The 19381-nt window shown below is 45.1% G+C and overlaps 2 long non-coding RNA genes across 2 annotated transcripts; one reads left to right on the forward strand and one right to left on the reverse strand.

Moving 5' to 3' along the window:
• The first annotated feature begins 1057 nt into the window (after nt 1–1057).
• LOC109272545 (uncharacterized) lies at nt 1058–4270 on the forward strand. Its single transcript, XR_002082509.2, has 3 exons — nt 1058–1530; nt 3944–4030; nt 4124–4270. It is a non-coding gene; the product is annotated as an uncharacterized LOC109272545 (long non-coding RNA).
• Nucleotides 2379–19026, reverse strand: LOC128773478 (uncharacterized). The gene is made up of 3 exons (XR_008417741.1): nt 18341–19026; nt 4248–4361; nt 2379–2722 (listed from the first exon to the last, which is right to left on the reverse strand). It is a non-coding gene; the product is annotated as an uncharacterized LOC128773478 (long non-coding RNA).
• Between the last annotated feature and the right edge of the window lie 355 nt (nt 19027–19381).

Here is a 19381-nt window from a genome sequence, read left to right on the forward strand (position 1 = left end):
ATGAGATAATACATGTAAAACTTGGGAACACTGCCCTGGCCCATAGTAAATGCTCAGTACCTGGTTTGTTTGGTTTTGAAATTTTTTTCTTTTATACATATACATATACATACACATATACATATACATATATATTTAATGTTTATTTATTTTCGAGAGAGAGAGAGAGCATGAGGAAGGGGCAAAGAGAGAGGCAGAGAGAGAATCCCAAGCAGGCTCCATGCTGTCAGCACAGAGCCTCACGCAGGGCTCAATCCCATGAACTGTGAGATCATGACCTGAGCTGAAATCAAGAGTCAGATGCTTAACTGATTGAGCCACCCAGGCGCCCCCCCAAAAATTTTTTCTTTAAATCTCATAACAGTCTTCCTGGTGGGTGCTGTCATGAGTCCCATTTACAGATGGGGAAATTGAGGTTCAGAAAGCTGAAGGAACTTGTCCAAAGTCACATGGTAAGAAAACGGCAGAACTGGCTTTGAACCCCAAAACCCATGGTTTTCCAGCCCTCTTCCTTTGAGGGATGGGGATGGACATGTCCCTAGTCCCAGCTGGAACTTGTTTTAGCTCCACAGTCCTCTTTGCCACGATGAGCTCCTGCCAACCCTACCAGGAGCTCCAAGCACTTGACTAATGCCCCACTGCCATCAGCAGGGGTCTCCGCCATCAGCTGGCATCTGTCAGAAAGCCTTCTCCTTCCTGCTGCCCTAGATGAGATGCTGGACCCGGAGCGCTGTGCAAATAGAACATGAATTCTGCTGACAGGGTAATAATAAGCCTCCTAAATCAGCACTTGGACTTTTTGCTTTACATATATTACTCAAATTACGTGTCAGGGATTAATATACATTATAAACCAGATGTGCCAGTTACATATTTCTCTCTGGAACGTCTCTTGGGTGTCTCCTGAAACTGCTAGCGGTGTTAATCACACATCCTCCCCACCATGCTTGGGCCGTGGAGGGGCCACACTGACGGCAGGAGGGCCAGGCAGGGGTCAGGAAGGATGGGAGGCCTGGCGGAACTATAAGGAACCAGAAGCTGATTTTCTCACTTTGGAACCAGGCCCAGCCACACTGGGTTTCTCAACCACTTCTGTATCTTTCAGCTGTAAAAGCTGTGGTTTTCAGTCCCCAGTGCTTAGCCAGAGTCTGGTACCTAGTACATATTCAGAGGAGGTGGCAGAGGCTGCTGACTGCCTACCAAAGGTCTATACTATCCTCGTTTCCAGTGAATAGAACCCTGCTATTGTTTGGAGCTGCGACGACATACTCATCTTCCCAATTTCCTTGTGAATAGGTATGGGTATGTGAGTCAATTCCAGCCAGTGAGATGGAAGCAGAAATATGCTGGGGATTTTTGGGAAATCCTTACAGAAGGACCATCCCTTACTTCTCGATTCCTTTTCTCCCTGCCTGGGACATAGTCATGATGGTTACAGCTGCAGCCAGCTTGCAACTATGAGGCTATAAGCATGAAAACAAAAGCCTACGTGCTACCGTGGAGGTGTGAGAAGACAGAGTCTGGAATCATGTAGGTATATCTGGGCCTTTGTACCAGCCCTGTTCTGCCTCCTCCAGACATATTTTTTTTTTTCAGACACATTTTTATGTAAGGTAAACAAGCCGTATCTTAAGTTTGCAGTTACTGGAGCTTATCATATGCCTGATGTATCCGCCTTCAGCGTCCCTGTTATCCACAGAGAAGCAACTCTTGGGGAAGGGAAGCTCCTCAGTGCCTGCCTCTCTTCTCTGAGAGACACCCCACTCTTCTGAGAGACGGCCCACTCTTCTCTCAGCACATTCCTGCCCACACCCGCTTCTCAGTGTTTTCACCACGTTCCCTGCTGAGTGGGCAGTGGATCATAGCCATAGCTAACTGAGTCAGTGGAAGAAATCTGACCCAACTGGATTCTCTCCCTGAGAATTTCAACTGGACCCAGAGATTTACATTCAGAACACACAGGCTGGCATCTGCAGCCCATCATGGCCCTGGGAGGGTTTGTTTGGCCTATTCGGCATTTTTTTAGATTACTGATAACTGAAAACATCATGCTTCCCATAAAAATCCAGATTTCTGGCTTCTCTTGAAACAGTGGAAAGTCTGGTATCACTGGGCTCCCATTCCATGCGGCAAAAAAGGCTGCTGCTGAGAAGTAGCTGCTCTCTCTAGACAGGCACACACCCTCCCCGGGTTCCATAGTCCTCACCTGGCCCCACGGTATTCTTATGCATGGCTCCACCTCACCTATCCTTGTTGCCTGCCTGGCTCCTCCAGGTGTTTGAGTTTAGACAACTGCTCTGATTACTCTCCACAAGGCCCTGAATCATGATGGTGATAAAATGCTGCTGCTGAAGATAACAATAGCAACAATTGAGCATGAGTGGGGGAGGGGCAGAGAGAGAAGGAGACCCAGAATCCGAAGCAGGCTCCAGGCTCTGAGCTGTCAGCACAGAGCCTGATGCCGGGTTCAAACTCACAGACCACGAGATCACAATCTGAGTCGAAGTCGGACACTTAACCGACTGAGCCACCCACGTGCCCCAATAGCAACAATTATCGATGGTCACTCTGAGCCAAGTAGCATGGCGAGGGCTGTTTTTCTGGTTCCTGGTGAGGCCTGGATGTGCTCCACACTTGGGTTCCAAGGAAACCTCCACCAGTTGGGATTCACAAATGCAAGCACTGGAAACTGATTCTGGTAGATTTATGCAGAAAAGGAAATCTGTGGAAAAGATACCAAAAAGCCTCTGCACCACTGGGAAGGCTAGAGAACCAGACCTGGCCACCACAGAGGCAGAAACACAGGCTAGTCTGGTGAGAACCCTGCTGCCCCCACCACAGAGTACCAGACCCTTCAGCTTGCCCATCTGACCCTGCTAAAGCTCCACACCTGATGCTAGGGACTGCCATGGGCCCTACCACCTGGGCTGCCCCAGAGACGGTTGCTTCTCTAGCCACCATCACTAGATTAGGCCTCTCCATTCTCCACTCTCCCTGGGTCTTTGTATCACTTGCTCCTCATTCAAAGTCTAATGCGTACCTCTGATTGCCTGAGCCTAGTTGCCCAAACCCTAGTTGCAAGGGAGGTTGGGAAAGCAAATAGTTAGCACTTCCTCCACATTCTACATTGGGAAGTGAGTTCTACTTCCTACTAAGACTCATATGATGGCGAATTCTCCAGGCACAAGTATGGGTTTCTGAGTCTGGGCAGTCAAGAGGGGCAACTATAAATGAAAACTTTTAAACTAGATAGCTCAAGTCAAGGTTGCATTAGGAAAGAGACGGCACACTCAACTGAAATAAGGAGAATAAAGAATTTATAAAGGCTCAAGAAGGGTCAAGGAAAACAAGTGAGGGATGGGGAAGCACCCCAGAGATTGCAACAGTTGGGGGGCATTAAGACTCCAGGCCTGAAGGGGCAAGGAGTGGAGATACTTACGGGAATGTGAAAAGAGCTGAAGTTGTAGAAGGGGTCTCCTAGAATGGCTCCAGTCCATGGCCCCAGTGCAAAGGGACCTTGGGGGAAGAAATACCCTCATTTCTCTTTCCTTCCTATCCTCTAGTCTCCTGCAGGTAACTGACACTGGGCAAACCCAACAGGAAGCCAAAGAGTAAAGGCTCCTGTTGACATAATCCATAGAGGTGAGCCTCTGTGGCACAGCCCCCAGGAAGAGGAAGATGAAGGGTAGATCTGGAAAGCTAAAAATGGACAACAACTGTGGTGTGATCTCAGTCCCATCATTTAACTGGTTTCTCCACTGTAAATTGAGGGCCCTCACATTTTATGGTTCACTCAGGCCTTCCTGCTAACCACTTCTCCTGTAATCTCCTCCTTTCTGGCTGCCCTTTGTGTCCCCATGTCAGCCTCCATATAAAGGTCAATGCCTTTGTTTCCAAAAAGCAGTTGTCTCTATGTGCTCACAAGGATTCTCCTTTGCTGCAGGTGGAAAGAGTTCTCCGTCCAGCTCTCCAAATTCTGATTTGGTGATGCCCCCGGAATTTTACCATAAGAGCAACTTGCCTTTTCAAGGTATAAAACGTCTGCCCAGATCTCAAGGGCTGCCCTGTTGGGGCTAGTTCTTTATTCTTTGGTGCCTCATTTATTCTCTTTTTCCTCTCACAGCTTGATCCTCCAGCCAAATTCCCATCCTGGCTTCCTCATTCCCCTCTGAGTGATCATTGCTCCATGACCCAGACCTTAGCTTCTCCCTCTCCTCCTACTGCAAAGAACGACGTCATATCTCTACCTTAACAGCAATTTGATGACTCCATTGTCAGCATGGTTTGAAATTATTCTCGCCTAGATTTCTGATGGAACAAAACAAAGTTTCTCTTCATTCCTTAAGTTTTCAGTGGGTGACCTAGATGAAAGAGCAATGAAACCATGATGACTCTGCTCAAAGGACCTTCATATAAAATCTATGCATAGCTTATGAAACACATTCAATAAGCGATTACAAATGTTTAACGGATACATATATAACAAGTGACAACTGGTGTAACTAAACCAAATGAGAATCTGTCCACCCGATGTGCAGTTAGCCAATAAAAACTGACACTGGGCTTTTGCCATGAACACATATAGGCAATCAGCTGATGTGGCACCACCCAGGAGAACAGGGAGCTAATGCTCAAAAGTTCTGAACCCTCTGATGGCTTGCAAGTGAGGGTTTTCAAGGACAAACTTTGGGGCAGGGGTCTCCTGAAAAGGTAGACGCTGTTGATTAGAGGCCCATAAGGCCATATAAGCTGGTATTACTTAATAATTTCTGGTGCTGCTTTGCCTCGTGCCCCAGAAGTCTATTCCATCTCAAAAGACTTGGAATCTGAGAAAATCTTTGTTCTGTATGTTAGAGATTTCATTAGTGCTGATTAACTACTTGTCCTACAGCTTCCTGTGAAAGATGAGCAAGCATTCCCATCCATTGAGCATAGACCTATTAATTCCCTGGCCAGTCCTGCCGTGTCTGGGGGTGATGTGACCTCCAGTGTTCATTCTTCCATTTGAACTGACAAGATAGACACCAGCTTCATTTTATCACAAAAATTAGCATTACAAGAGTACCTGGCTGGCTCAGTCCCTAGAGCATTGACTCCTGATCTTGGGGGTCAGGTTGTGAATTCAAGCTCCACATTGGGCATAGAGCTTACTTAATAATAACAGGGAAAAAAGAGAATTCTTAGGAAGATGTGGTAGTGTTGTGAACTCTGATATTCCACACAGGGACACCCCTGCTCTTAGGAATGAAGGATTTAATCCACTAGCTGCTCGGCTGGAAGTGCTGTCAGCAGATGACCTCTAGTTGTAAGCCTTCTTTGGGAATTTCCTTACCCGCTGTCTTTTTGAGGCAGCCTACATACAACGATTGATCAACCTGGGAGTATAGGGGCCTGGTCCTCTTGCCCCAACTCAGGACAACTTTGAAGAGTTTCCCATGAGGTCAGTTGAAGCCTTTGTTCTGACACTGGTAGCTCAGACTTCTCCCTCGGCTCTATCCTGTTCCTTCCTCTCTCTTCCACAAGTGTCCATCCTAAGAGCAATCCCTAAATAACTTCCTGCATGCTAATCTTGATCTCAGAGTCTGTTTTCCAGAGAACCCAACCTGCCCCCACCCCCATCCAGGCCCATTGGAATGTGACTTTGCAGCTTCTCCAAACAAGACTTTCTGTTTCTCCACTCCTTGGATCTCCACAAGACTGGCCTTGTGACTTGCTTTAGTCAACAGAATGAGGCAGGGGTAATATTGTAGCAGTTCTGAGCCTGAGCCTCTACAGGTCTTGCATGTTTTTATTCTCACTCTTGGAGCCCTACCACCACCATGAAAACAAGCCCAAGCTAGACTGCTGGAGTATGAAAAACAAGTGGCCGAGTCAGTGCTGTTCCCCAGCTGACAGTCAACCACCCCCAGAAGCAGAGCCACCACCACCTGACCACAATGTATGAATGAACATAGCCAAATCCAAAATACTACCTAGCTGAGCCCACCCCAAATTGCTAAGCAGAGAATCATGACCTAAGAAATAGTGTTGTTTTAAGTCAGTTAAGTTTGGAGCAGTTTGTTATGTAGCAATTCCTAAATGATACAAGAGAGAACTGTGTTTGAGAAACCACCTGTGATATTGTGATTTGTTATAGAAGCAATATATATTTAATCTTTATCCCCTTTTCTGACTCACAGCTCCCCAACAGCTTTGGAATTTCCTAAGTATTCAGAGTGATAAAGTGTCCTTTGTTATGTTAACGAAGTGACTTTAGGAAAGCAACTAAGGATGGGGGCTGGTTGCCCGCGCAGCCAACCACGTGATTAGAGGGTTAGAACTTTCAGTCCCACCCCCTGACCTCCTGACAGGGAAGAAAACCTGGAAATTGAGTTCAGTCATCAGTGGCCAATGATTTAATCCAGCATGCCTTTGTAATGAAGCCTCCACCAAATCCCAACAGGATGGAGTTCGGAGAGCTTCCGGGTTAGTGAACACAGGGAGACTGGGAGAGAAGGTCACCTGGAGGCGATGTGGAGGCTACGCGCCCCTTCCCCGTACCTTGCCCTGTGCATCTCTTCCACCTGGCTGTCCTGTTATAATAAACCAGTAATCTAGTAAATAAAACAGTTCTTTTGGTTCTGTGAGCTGCTCTAGCAAATTAATCAAACCTGAGGAGGAGGTCGTGGGAACCTCTGATTTATAGCCAGTGTGTCAGAAGTACAAATAATAACAGGGCACCTGGGTCTCTCAGTTGGTTAAGCATCCGACTTGGGCTCAGGTCATGATCTCGCGGTTCATGAGTTCGAGTGTCGGACTCTGCTGACAGTTCGGAGCCTGCTTCAGATTCTGTGTCTCCCTCTCTATCTGCCCCTCCCCGGCTCACACTCTGTCCCTCTCTCTCTCTCTCAAAAATAAACAGTAAAAAAAAAAAAAAAAAAAAAAAAAAGTACAGTAACAACCCAGGCTTGTGACTGGCGGCTGAAATGGGGGAAAAGAGCAGCCTTGTAGGACTGATTCCTTAACCTGTAGAATCTGATTTCCAGGTAGATAATGTCAGAACTGCCTCCCAACATTGGAATTGCTATCAGAACCTTTTAACGACCTTAATAAGATAGAAAGTAAAATTGTGGAGACAGGAGCATCTGGCCCCAAGCAACACAAGGGATGATTAAATAGCTTTCCAAGAGAAAATGAGAAGGACTTTTTTTTTTTTAAAATGTAATCTCCACACCCAACGTAGGACTCAAACTCACAACCCCAAGATCAAGAGTCGTATGTTCCACTGACTGAGCCAGCCAGGCGCCCCAGCAACAACTTATTTTTTGCCCCTGTGGAGGAGGTAGAAAGATGGGACTGGAAGTGAAATAAGGAGGAGAAAGTTGTCAGCAAGATGGTGTGTGACTAGAAACAATCTGAGTTGAAGCAGCAGGTGGAATCTCCCAATGGGCGTGGCTCTGTATGCTTGGAGATGGGATGGCAGAAAGACAATTAAGCAGAGATGAACCTAATAGTTATTTTGAACTTCTCTGCATTTCTTTGATGTAACCACTTTCTGTTTATTTGCATCCCATCCAATCTTCAGAAAAATCTCCTTACAGTACAGGAACCCTCCCACTCTGCTAGCAGCGGTGTAATTGCAGAGCAGTTTGGTAGTATTTATCTAGTGAAGCACAAAACGCACATGCCCTTTTACCTGGTAATTCTGCTCCTAGGTTTTTACAGAGAAACTCTTACACATGTGCACCAGGAAACACGTACAAAAATGTTTGGTCTTTGCAACAAATACAGGAAATTTCGAAAAACCTCAGCTGTCTACAAGTAGTACTTTAGATAGATGAATTTAAAATAAAATGCTAGGTACCAGTTAATATAAATGAACTAATATCTAATATCTATACTAGGGGTGCCTGGGTGGCTCAGTCGGTTGAGCGTCCGACTTCGCCTCAGGTCATGGTCTCGCGGTCCGTGGGTTCGAGCCCCACATCGGGTTCTGTGCTGACAGCTCAGAGCCTGGAGCCTGCTTCAGATTCTGTGTCTCCCTCTCTCTCTGACCCTCCCCCCATTCGTGCTCGGTCTCTCTCTGTCTCAAAAATAAACATTAAAAAAAATAATAATAATATCTATACTAATATATATCTATATGTATCATCAAAGATAGATCTCAAAACACATTGCATAAAAAGGCAAGTTGCAGAGAATAAAACACAATACCATTTTGTGCATTTTATTTATATTTAATTTTTTAAAGATTTTATTTTTTTAGTGTTTATTTTTTGAAAGGGAGAGAGAGAGCACAAGCAGGGGGGTGCAGAGAGAGAGGGAGACATAGAATCCAAAGGAAGCTCCAGGTTCTGAGCTGTCAGCACAGAGCCGGATGCAGGCCTCGAAACCACAAACCAGGAGATCATGACCTGAGCTGAAGGCAGATACTTAACTGACTGAGCCATCCAAATGCCCCTAAAGATTTCATTTTTAAGTAATCTCTACACCCAACTTGGGGCTCAAGTTTACAACCCCAAGATCAAGAGTTGCATACTCTACCTACTTGAGCCAGCCAGGCACCCCTTTTGCTACTTTTGTAAGTCCACACAAAACAGTGTGATAAGCATTTATGGATACATTACATGCAGTAAAATTATAAAAACACGATTTGGAAGGACAGACACCAAATTCCTGATGGTGAATTCCTCTGGGGAGGGACATGTACAGAGATTTCACTTTTAACCCTACTAGTTTAAAAACAGCAAATACTATAAAATGAAGCAGATGATAAAATGAGAACATTAAATTCTGAGAGTTAGAGGGCATGGGTGTCTGTTAGATTATGTTCTGCTCTTTTGTGTATTTAAAATTTTTTACCAACTGAGAAAAAAAATCTAATTATACCCATGAATGCTTTCTGTGATTTGGGTGGTTATTTGCCCAGGTGTGTGGCAGACACACAGTGTCCAGGTGTGGAACAGGTGTGGTTCACATCTGGGTCACAGAGATTCATGCCGGAACCAGGCCCCTAGAGGCACATGTTGCTGAGCATGTGAGCTCTCTGGAGATTTCAAACTCTCGGAGAGTGCTCTGTGGACCCACAGACTGTGAACATGGAATCAAGTCAATCTTACTGAGATCACCCGTGGTGAGAGACTCTAAGGGTACATCTGGGTTACATGTACAATTGTTAACAGGCATTGACACCAATGGTAAGCTGGTCTTATCAATTACATGAATGGTGGGAAAAAAGTCTTCTAGCAAAACAAAAACATAAACAACACACCCAGAAAAAAACTCTTCTCGCTTTGCTAATTTTCCAGTGTCTATGATCAGGCTAGGTATGGATGCATATCTTGGCAAATTTTTTTTCTCCAGTCATTTAGAAAATTAACTCTACCCATTGCATCCAAATGCTTTGGTAGAGCCCTGAAGCTATACACACACAGACACACACACATTTTTTTTTTTGAAGTTTATTTATTTTCAGAGAAAGAGAGAGAAAGCATGAGCAGGGGCAGTGGGCAGGGGAGAGAGGGACAGAGAGAATCCCAAGGAGGCTCCATGTGGCCAGCACAGAACCCACCTCAGGGCTCCACCTCAGAAACCTTGAGATCATGACCTGAGCCAAAATCATGAGTCGGACACTCAACCAACTGAGCCACCCAGGCACCTCCACAGAAAAAGATTTTTGTGTGGGAGTTGATGTGTGGGAATTAACGAAGGGGTGAGATGTCACATGTGGTTAACATAGTGCAGAATTGTAACAGCTAACATTATATAGGTCTATGTTCTGGGTGCTTTACATACAATGAACTCACCTCATCTCTATACCAACCTTAACAGACAGGTATTATTATTATCATCTCCATTTTACAGATGAGGAAACTGAGGTCCAGAGAGGTTAGCTCATCCAAGATCATACCTAGAGTAAGTATTGGAGCCAAGATTCAAACGCAGGTTTGTGCCCAGAGTCCACACTCTTAACCGCTAAACCTCACCATCTTTCCAAACAGACGTACCAGAAGCCTGGAGTCAAAGGTGCACAAAAGTGATCCATACGATCCACAGGACTTTCTCTAGCACTTTCTAACAGACATTGTTCTGAGTACTTATTAAGTATGAACTTGCAAAAAAGGGCAAATGGGAGATTGGAACCTATCTTGGGTCATTCTCAAAGGGCTGGCAGACCCAGCTAAAATGTAGGTTGTGTACCTTATCTCGTTGACTCCTTATAGCTACTTTCTGAAATTGGCATTATCCCCATGAACAGATGTGAAAACCTAGCATCAGGGAGGTGACATTCCCTGCCCTAGATCACAGGAATGTGAGAGGTTCACCTCATGAAGCTGCTATTTGAATTCACATCTGTCTGCTTCCACAACCAAGCTTCCTTAGCCTCCTACAATTTAAAGTGTCCTCAAGGTAAGGAGGCTGCCGGTGCCCAATGCCAGGAAGGAAGCAAGCAAGTTGTTTGCAACAGTTTGTCAGATTAACGAGGCAGTCACTGGTTCATCCAAGCGGCTAAACGGCATCTAAACATGTTTCAGAATCATTTAGAGGCTTCAGAGATGGTTCCCCTGAGTCTAGAGTCTGCATCCACACAGAGCTACAGGGCACGACAAGAAATGCGGTGATTGAACTTAGCACATAGCTTCCCCAACCGACAGACCACCTCTGCTAAGTTCTGCTAAATTCTCTGCTTTAGTTCTCTGCCAAAGCGTTGACGAATACAGCCATGGGAATAAAAGGGCTGGGAACTGGCTTAAAATGACACCCACATTTCATTCCTAAGCTCCAAAGCCAGTCTACCATGAAACACTCAAGGTCTCAGCATGGGCTGCCAGAGAGGTCAGGCAGGTGGTAGTTTCACAGGCTAACCAATCCTCCTTCAGGACTGGAGACATAGGGAGCAGAAAGAGCCCCCCTCCCCACGCCATAGATGGGATCAGATGCAAGCTGCCTCTCAAGGATACAGGCCCAGAAGGGGATCTGGTATATGGAACAGGGAAACTGAGTCAAACTACATTATGGAAGAGTACAAGCTGAAGTTTCGTGAGTGTCCCAGTTATAACTGTTGCATAACCAAACACTCAAAATATAGTGGCTTGAGACAGAAATCATGTATTTTTTCTCATGAGCCTACAATCTGAACAGAGCTCAGGAGGGACAGCTCATTTTTGCTTATGCAGTGTTGGCTGGGACAGCTCCACTGAGTCTTGTGGACCAATTTCCACAAGGGCTCACCCACATGGCTGGCAAGTTGGTGCTGGCTGCCAGTTCCTCTCCATGTGGACGTCTTCTCAAAGCTCCTTGGGTTGCCTCACAGCATGGTGGCTGGGTTTCATGAATGAGAGTTCCAAAAGACAGGAAGTAGAAACTGAGTTTCTTAAGGCCTGTGCCTAGAAACTGGTACATCATTTCTACCATTGGTCAAGCATTTACAGAGCCCAGACTCAACGGGAGGGGATATAGATCCCACCACTAGTTAAAAGGAGTATCAAAGAATTCGGGGGCTATATTTTAAAACTGCCACAGTGAGAACTTCCCCTTGTATCCTAATACACAGGGAAAGCATGGCAAAAAAGTCTCATTTTATCTGCCTTTTCTAATTCATTATGGGAAATAGCTGGATTATTGCAGTGAGGATTCAGAACATCTCCAAAGGGGTGGGTCCAGATTCCATCTCTGGAAACCACCTTCCGTCTTATCTCTCCATTGCTTCAGAAACTTCATTTCATTTATTCATTCATGCATGTATGCATTTCTTCATTCTTACATTGATTTAGGCGATACTTGTTCAGCACCAATTCTGCTCAAATACAGTGGTGGTAAATAAAGCAGATATGGAAACTGCACCAGTGGAACCTACAGTGGTGGAGTCAGACAATAAGCAGGTAAGCAAACAAATATGTAATTTAAATTGTGATAAGTGCTTTGAAGGAGCCCAAAGGGGGCACTACTGAGGGCTATGCAGAAGCCTAGCCAGGATGACCATCAGTAATGGACAAGCATCCACGGGACTACAGAGACCAGTCTTTTTTTTTTTTTTTTTCTTAATATTTATTTGTTTTTGAGAGAAAGAGGGAGGGAGGGGCAGAGAGAGAGAGGGAGACAGAAGATCTGAAGCGGGTTCTGCACTGACAGCAGAGAGCCGGATGCAGGGCTGGAACTCATGAACCATGAGATCACGACCTGAGTCGAAGTCGGTTGCCACCCAGGAGCCCCCAGAGACCAGTCTTTAACAGAGACCAGTCTTTGACATGGTGATGCAGTGAGAAACAATGTAGTGAACTGATCAGAGTTTCTAGTTCTCTCTGTGGGTGGCACTGGAACTGGACCAATGCTCTAAACCCAAACTATTCCCTAGGCTTTGAAAATCCAGGGATCAGGGGAAGCCTAAAGAGGGAGATTTTGGCCCTTGTACAAATAAGGGCATGAAAGGATTTGAATGAGTGGAGAATTAAAAACAGTGGCCTTATTTGTGCCCTCAATCTGGCAACTAGGTCACTCTGGTTTTCCAGTTTATTTTTTACTTTTTTAAGAATAAGACATTTTTCTTTTACTTTCACTTTTTCCTTCCTAAAGGCTTTTCCTTTCTTTATGTAGATTCAAGTTTCTGACCTATACCATTGTCATTCTCTAAAGAACCTCTTTTTTTTTTTTTTTTTTTAAGGTTTGTTTATTTTTGAGAGAGAGAGACAGAGTGCAAGCGGGAGAGGGGCAGAGAAAGAGAGGGAGACACAGAATCTGAAGCAGGCTGCAGGCTCTGAGCAGTCAGCACAGAGCCCGATGTGGGGCTTGAACCCACAAAATGCGAGATCATGACCTGAGCTGAAGTCTGGTGCTTAACTGACTGAGCCACCCAGGCACCCCCAAGAACCTCTCTTAATACTTCCTGCAAGACGTATCGACCAGCAGCACATTTCTTCAATTTTGGCTTATTTCTCTGTTGTGAAGGATAATTTGACAGGTACAGATTTCAAAGTTGGTAGGGTTTTCTCTCAACACTTTGAAATTTTAATTCCGTTACAGCTAACATATAGTGTTATATTAGTTTCAGGTATATAATATAGTGATTCAACCATTCTATACATTCCTCAGTGGTCATCACAAAAGGTGTACTCTTTAAACTTTTTTTAAGTTTATTTATCTATTTTGAGGTTGGGGAGGGGCAGAGAGAGAGGGGGAGAGAGAATCCCAAGTCAGCACGGGGCTCGACATGAGGCTTGAACTCAAGAACCGCCAGATCATGACCTGAGCTGAAATCGAGAGTTGGACGCTTAACTGAACCACCCAGGGGCCCCACAATAAGTGTACTCTTATTCCCCATCACCTATTTCACCCATACCTCCATCTCCATCCCCTTTGTTTGTTCTCTATAGTTAAGAGTCTACTTTTTGGTTTCTTTTTTTAAAATTTGTTTCTTAATTTCCATATATCAGTGAAATCACATGGTATTTGTCTTTCTCTGACCAACTTAATTCACTTAGCATTATACTCTCTAGATCCATCCATGTTGTTGCAAATGACAAGATTTCATTCTTTTTATAGGAATAATATTCCATTGTATATATATGCCACATCTTCTTTATCCATTCTCTTATCAATGGATGCTTAGGTTGCTTCTATAATTTGGGTATTGTAAATAATGCTGCAATAAACATAGGAGTGCATATCTTTTTGAATTGGTGTTTTCATATTCTCTGGGTAAATACCCAGTAGTGCAATTACTGGATCGTATGGTAATTCTATTTTTAATTTTTTGAGGAACCTCCATAATGTTTTTTATAATGGCTATACCAGTTTGCATTCCCATCAGCAGTGCAAGAGGGTTCCTTTTTCTCCACATCCTTGCCAACACTTGCTTATTGTGTTTGTTTTGTTTCATTTTGTTTTTAGCCATTCTGACAGGTATGAGGTGACATCTCACGGTGGTTTTGATTTGCACTTCCTCAGGCATGAGTGATGTTGAACATCTTTTCATGTGTCTGTTGGCCATCTGTATGTCTTTGGAGAAATGTCTGTTCAAGTTTCCTGCCCATTTGTTAATTGGATTATTTGGGTTATTCCAGTTTAAAAATCTCAGGCACATGACGTACTGAGACCCTAGCGACTGGTGAGTGAGGAATCTAGTTATAAACTGGAAAGGCTGGACAGGCTATGGGATGGGAAAAAAATGATTCAGTTGAGTCTGTCCTGGGGCTGGAGTTATTGACTTCTCCAGTTTAGGGCAGAATTTCCCTTTGGTAACTGGAAGAGGACTAAGCCTGCAGATGTCAAGAGGTCTCAGTTGTAGGGCAGGAAAGAGGCAGAAATAGAAAACAGGCAGAGGATAATGGATATTTCATGATACCATTTTGTTAGGAAGCCAAAAAAATTGGAATAGAAAAGGCATTGGGATGGGGTGCCTGCGTGGCTCTGTCGGTTAAGTGTCCAACTTCAGCTCAGGTCATGATCTCACTGTGCGTGGGTTCAAACCCTGTGTTGGGCTCTGTGCTGACAGGTCAGAGCTTGGAGCCTGCTTTGGATTCTGTGTCTCCCTCTCTCTCTCTGCCCTCCCCTGCTCAAGCTCTACCTCTGTCTCTATCTTTCTCTCAAAAAAAAAAAAAAAAAAGTAAATAAAAACATTAAAAAAATAAAAATAAATAAAAAGTCATTGGCATACGGGCAATAAAGGCAACTACTCGCAGCTGTGATAATCATTTGGGTTTAATCTGGTTGCAAGTAATAGGAAATCTAACTAAAATTGCTCATGTAAAAGGAGATGTTATTGGCTCCCGGTCCAAGTGTGTCTGGCTTCAGGTGTAGCTTGATCAGGAGATCAGATAAGCTCATCAGATCCCAGTTCCCTCTACCTCTTCTCTGTGACTCTTCAGTTGCTGGCTTCAGTTCCAGGCCTCATATGGTAGCAAGAAGGCAGTAGAGGACCCAGCTCTCTTATATACTTTTAGGTTGTACATACTGCAGGAAACAGAATCTCCTTTCCAGAATCCCAAGTCTCACTATATCTCATTTGCTTTGGCTGGGCCATGTGCCCATCCATGAACCAACTGTTGGGGCCAGAGGAGTGAGCTGTGCTAAGTCAGGAGGTTTCATCCCCAGAGTGGAGGGTAAATTCAGTTTCATAAGATTCCATGTGGAGTGATGATGATGTGAAGTGTTTTCTCAGAGGAAAATCGGGGTGTTAATACTAGAAGGAGGATGATGGGTATAGGGTACACATGTGAGCTCCAGAAAGACAGTGTGTCTGAAAGTGAGAACAGGACTGTCCCTAGGGCACATGGGGCCCTTGACAAATGCTTTGGGGAGCCTTGCCTATCTAAATAATTTGACTATAAATATAAAATTCCTGGGCCCACATGACATATAGTGAATTATTGAGAAGACTCTGAATAATGGGTATGGAAGTGGCACTTATATGTTTGTTGTTCAATCAGCACAGGTGGAGATTCTTTGTGGTACCCATCTCTTCCTGTTCTTTACTGTCAAATGTGCTGCTCCAGGCTGTTATATCTCCCACTATGAGAAAACAGGCATCAACTGTTATGGCTTAAAATGCCATACTCTTCAGACCCTGTTTCTACTGAAACAATATAGATCTTGCTTCTGCATTTCCCTAATACCATTTATTTAATGCTTGTTATACCATTACTCGTGGGGCTGCGTCATCCACTGTGCAGCCAGTCAATATTGGCTTCCACGGACTCCCTGAAAGGTAGTGCCTCATGTCCGACTCTTGATTTTGGCTCAGCTCATGATTTCACAGTTCATGAGATTGAGCCCCACATCAGGCTCTGCGCTGGCTGCTCTGCACAGTTTGGGATTCTCTCTCTCTCCCTCTCTCTCTGCTCCTCTCCTGCTTGCCTCTTTCTCTCTCTCTCAAAATAAACAAACATTTAAAAAAATGATGAGTTGTCTTGTTACAAAAAAAAAAAAAAAAAAGGTAGTGCTTCATTGATGATAGCTACTGATAGAAGTCTTACCCAGGGTAGGGGGAATCTGTGAATGATAATTCGTTTCTGGTCACACTGAATTTACCATTTGGAATTTTATAGTGTCCAGCCATGTCTTCTCCTGAACTCTTTGAGCTGGAATCACTGCATTCCCAAAATGCGATCTATGTCAATGTTGACCTCACCCCTGCCTGCTACACACCATTCCCGGCAGGGAGCATAGATGAGGGGACCCTGGGTGGAACAAGAACAGGACCATTTGTGTAAAGAACGTTTGTCCTCAGCTTAAGGCTAACCCAGAAGAGTAGGATTTGCCTTATCAATCAGAGGCAAGAAGGGACATTGATAGGAAGGGCCCATTGGCAGTGTAGAACAAGAAGCAGGCACACAACTACACTCAGAAGACTGACACATGACCCAAAGCTTGCAGAAGGGGCTGGGTCCAACAGAAGAAAGCACATAGGATAAGGACACCTGCTGCTACCCTACTACCCATGGGTGCTGCAGACCAGTGGTGACACTGTAGTTGGAACATAAATGGGCAAGAGCCAACGCACAGGCCCATAGCTGTGCGTCACACCCAAAGGTCAGTGGTAGACCATTAATAGACCAGAGCTCTGAACCCCTTCCTGTGTCTGATATGAGAGTCACCTAAAATCTGTGTCAGCGTCATTCAGCAGACGCAATCTTACACGATGCCACAAAAGAAATAACACACCAGCCACAAGGAGTGATCTGTTCCTACACCAAACTTCTGAAGCAGGTCCTAGCCACGAGACCCTCGGAACACCCCATAGTCATGATCCTGGATCTTCTCAGATCATCTGGTCAAATCCGTAAGTGTGGTAGAGGGTTAGAGACCACTTCGAAAGAGGGGGAGAAAGAGGAACAAGAACCCACATGGACCCCCAGTTCAGGTGCAGGAAGCCCCACCTAGATGACACTGCCAGCCCTAGCCAGTCCTAGCCCCCAGAGTGGTTCTTAGAAAATTCTGAGGGAGGTGTTTCTGGAGACCAAGATTTAACACAGGATAAGGTCTGGGTCTAGGGTACCAGGCCTGAATACCACTGCCAGCCCCACCCAGTTTGACACCAGGAGAGGACATCCTTTGAGGAACGCCCTCCAAAGCACGAGGCCCCTAAGGCATAAGCCTGGAGCAGGGGATCCCCCTTGCCTGCGCCTCAGGGCAGTACTGAGTGGGAACCAATCACCTGTGGAAGCCAGATTCAGAGTTCAGCTTGAGACATGTACCGAGCACTTGCTAAGTGCCAGGCACCAGGTGGGGACAAACTGGAAATGTGTGAAGCCACAGCGCATTGCACATTGCAGTGTTGCCAGAGCAATCACCCACTGGTTGCATGGCACTGCTCCACTCCTGTCCAGTACATTCCAAATTGCCTGAAATGGGGAGCAGCCCCGTGCGTCCAGGGACCTGTTTACACCTCACTGCATCCACTATTTCATTCCATTCTGATAAATATGAAATAACAGGAAGTACTGAGGTTTATCTCATGTATTCCAGTCGTTTGTTTATACCTCATTAGTTTTTATTTTTTTATTATTTTTTTAATGTTTATTTATTTGTGAGAGAGAGAGAGAGAGAGAGAGACAGCATGAGTGGGGGAGGGGCAGAGAGAGGGAGACAGAATCTGAAGCAGGATCCAGGCTCTGAGCTGTCAGCACAGAACCCAACACAGGGCTCGAACTCGTGAATCGGAAAATCATGATCTGAGCTGAAGTTAGACTCTTAACTGACTGAGCCACCCAGGCACCCCTACACCTCATTAGTTTTTAGAGAGAGCTATTGGGTGGAGGGTGGGGAGTGTGGAGACAGTCTCCACAGAGAAGCCTAGAGAGGTGTCTCCTGAGGAGCCCAGCCCAGGACTGGGGCTTGTCAGTGAAAAGAATCCTCTTTCCATCCACTCGGGTTCCTTTCAGACCTTATGCCTTAGTAAAGACCTTGATGGTTACAGGGAGAAAATTCAAAAAATGAGACTCTCAAGGGCTCAAGGGAGGAGGCAGAGAAAACCACTAGTCAGGTAACTATGGCACTCTTGTTCAGCTGAGAACAGGAAGCAAGCTGAGGACGGGGCTGAACAGCATGGAAAACAGAGGAGAGCTCCCGGGGCAGAAGAGGAGAGAGACGTGAGCAGTGAGGGAAGGCACAGATGGAGAAGCTCAATTAGTACCTGATGTGTGATGTGAGAGGCACAGCCTCTGCTCCTGTCTCCTGGTGGATCTTCAGTAAAAGATTTTTTTTTTTCCCATTAAAGTCCCGTGGCAGCCTTCACTGTGCCTGATCCTTCACTCTCAAAGCTCCACTGACACAAGGACTTGGGGGGTGTATTAGTTTCCTTGGGCTGCCATAGCCAATAACCACAAACTTGCTGCCTTAAAACAACAGAAACTTATCTTCTTACCTTTCTGGAGGCCGGAAGTCTGAGATCAAGGTGACATCAGGGCCTGGCTCCCTCGGAAAGCTCTAGGGGAAGATCCTTCCCTGCTTCTTTCAGATCCTGTGGCCCCGGGCATCCCTTGGCCTGTGGCCACATCATTCCATCCTCTGGCTCCACCTCTGTCTCTTTGCTTTCTTCTCTCTGTTTTCTCTTCTTTTGTTTCTTTTCTTTTCTTTTCAAGATTTTATTTTTAAGTAAACTCTACACCCAACATGGGCTCCAATTTACAAGTTCAAGAGTTGCATGCTCTACCAACTGAGCCAGCCAGATGCCCCTCATCTGTTTCTTATCAGGACACTTCTCATTCTTTGGATTTGGGGCTCACCCAGAAGATCCAGGATGATCTTATGATAGGGAAAGATAGGATTCAGTCAGCAGAAAGGTCCCTGGGTGGGGAAAAACACAGATTTTAAAACATTTCTTCTGGGAAAAGCTAACCTCGATCAAACTCCCTCAAGCATAAAGTTCCTCTTAAGAATGTGACAGACAACATCTACTTCACCTCAGGTTTCCCTCAGGAATTTGACAAAAGACCTAACTAAAAATAAGTAGTAGACCATAAAACATATGACCCACAAGGAACAGTATGGCCATACATCACCCCTCACACAATCAAAAAGGAGTGACTGGCATTTAGAGTTACCTAGCCAATAAGGGTAGAACCTGAGAAGAAATGAGGCGGAACAAAAGGGGCCCACCCAAACCCTATAAAACAAAGTCCCATGCTTATTGTCATGGGCATTCACATTTGAAGCTCTGCAGAGAGCTTTCATGCTATTCTTACCCACTAATCTTATACTGTAATAAACTTTTGTTTGCTGCTCATTAAAAAAAATTTTTTTTTAATGTTTATTTATTTTTTGAAGGAGACAGATAGAGCATGAGCGGAGGAGGGGCGATGAGAGAGGGAGACAGAATCTGAAGCAGGCTCCAGGCTCTGAGCCCAGTGTGGGACTCGAACCCACAGACCATGAGATCATGACCTGAGCTGAAGTTGGACGCTCA

The sequence above is a fragment of the Panthera pardus genome, unplaced genomic scaffold (assembly GCF_024362965.1).
Source record: "Panthera pardus isolate Hobbes unplaced genomic scaffold, ASM2436296v1 HiC_scaffold_25, whole genome shotgun sequence".
Taxonomy (NCBI): Eukaryota; Metazoa; Chordata; class Mammalia; order Carnivora; family Felidae; genus Panthera; species Panthera pardus.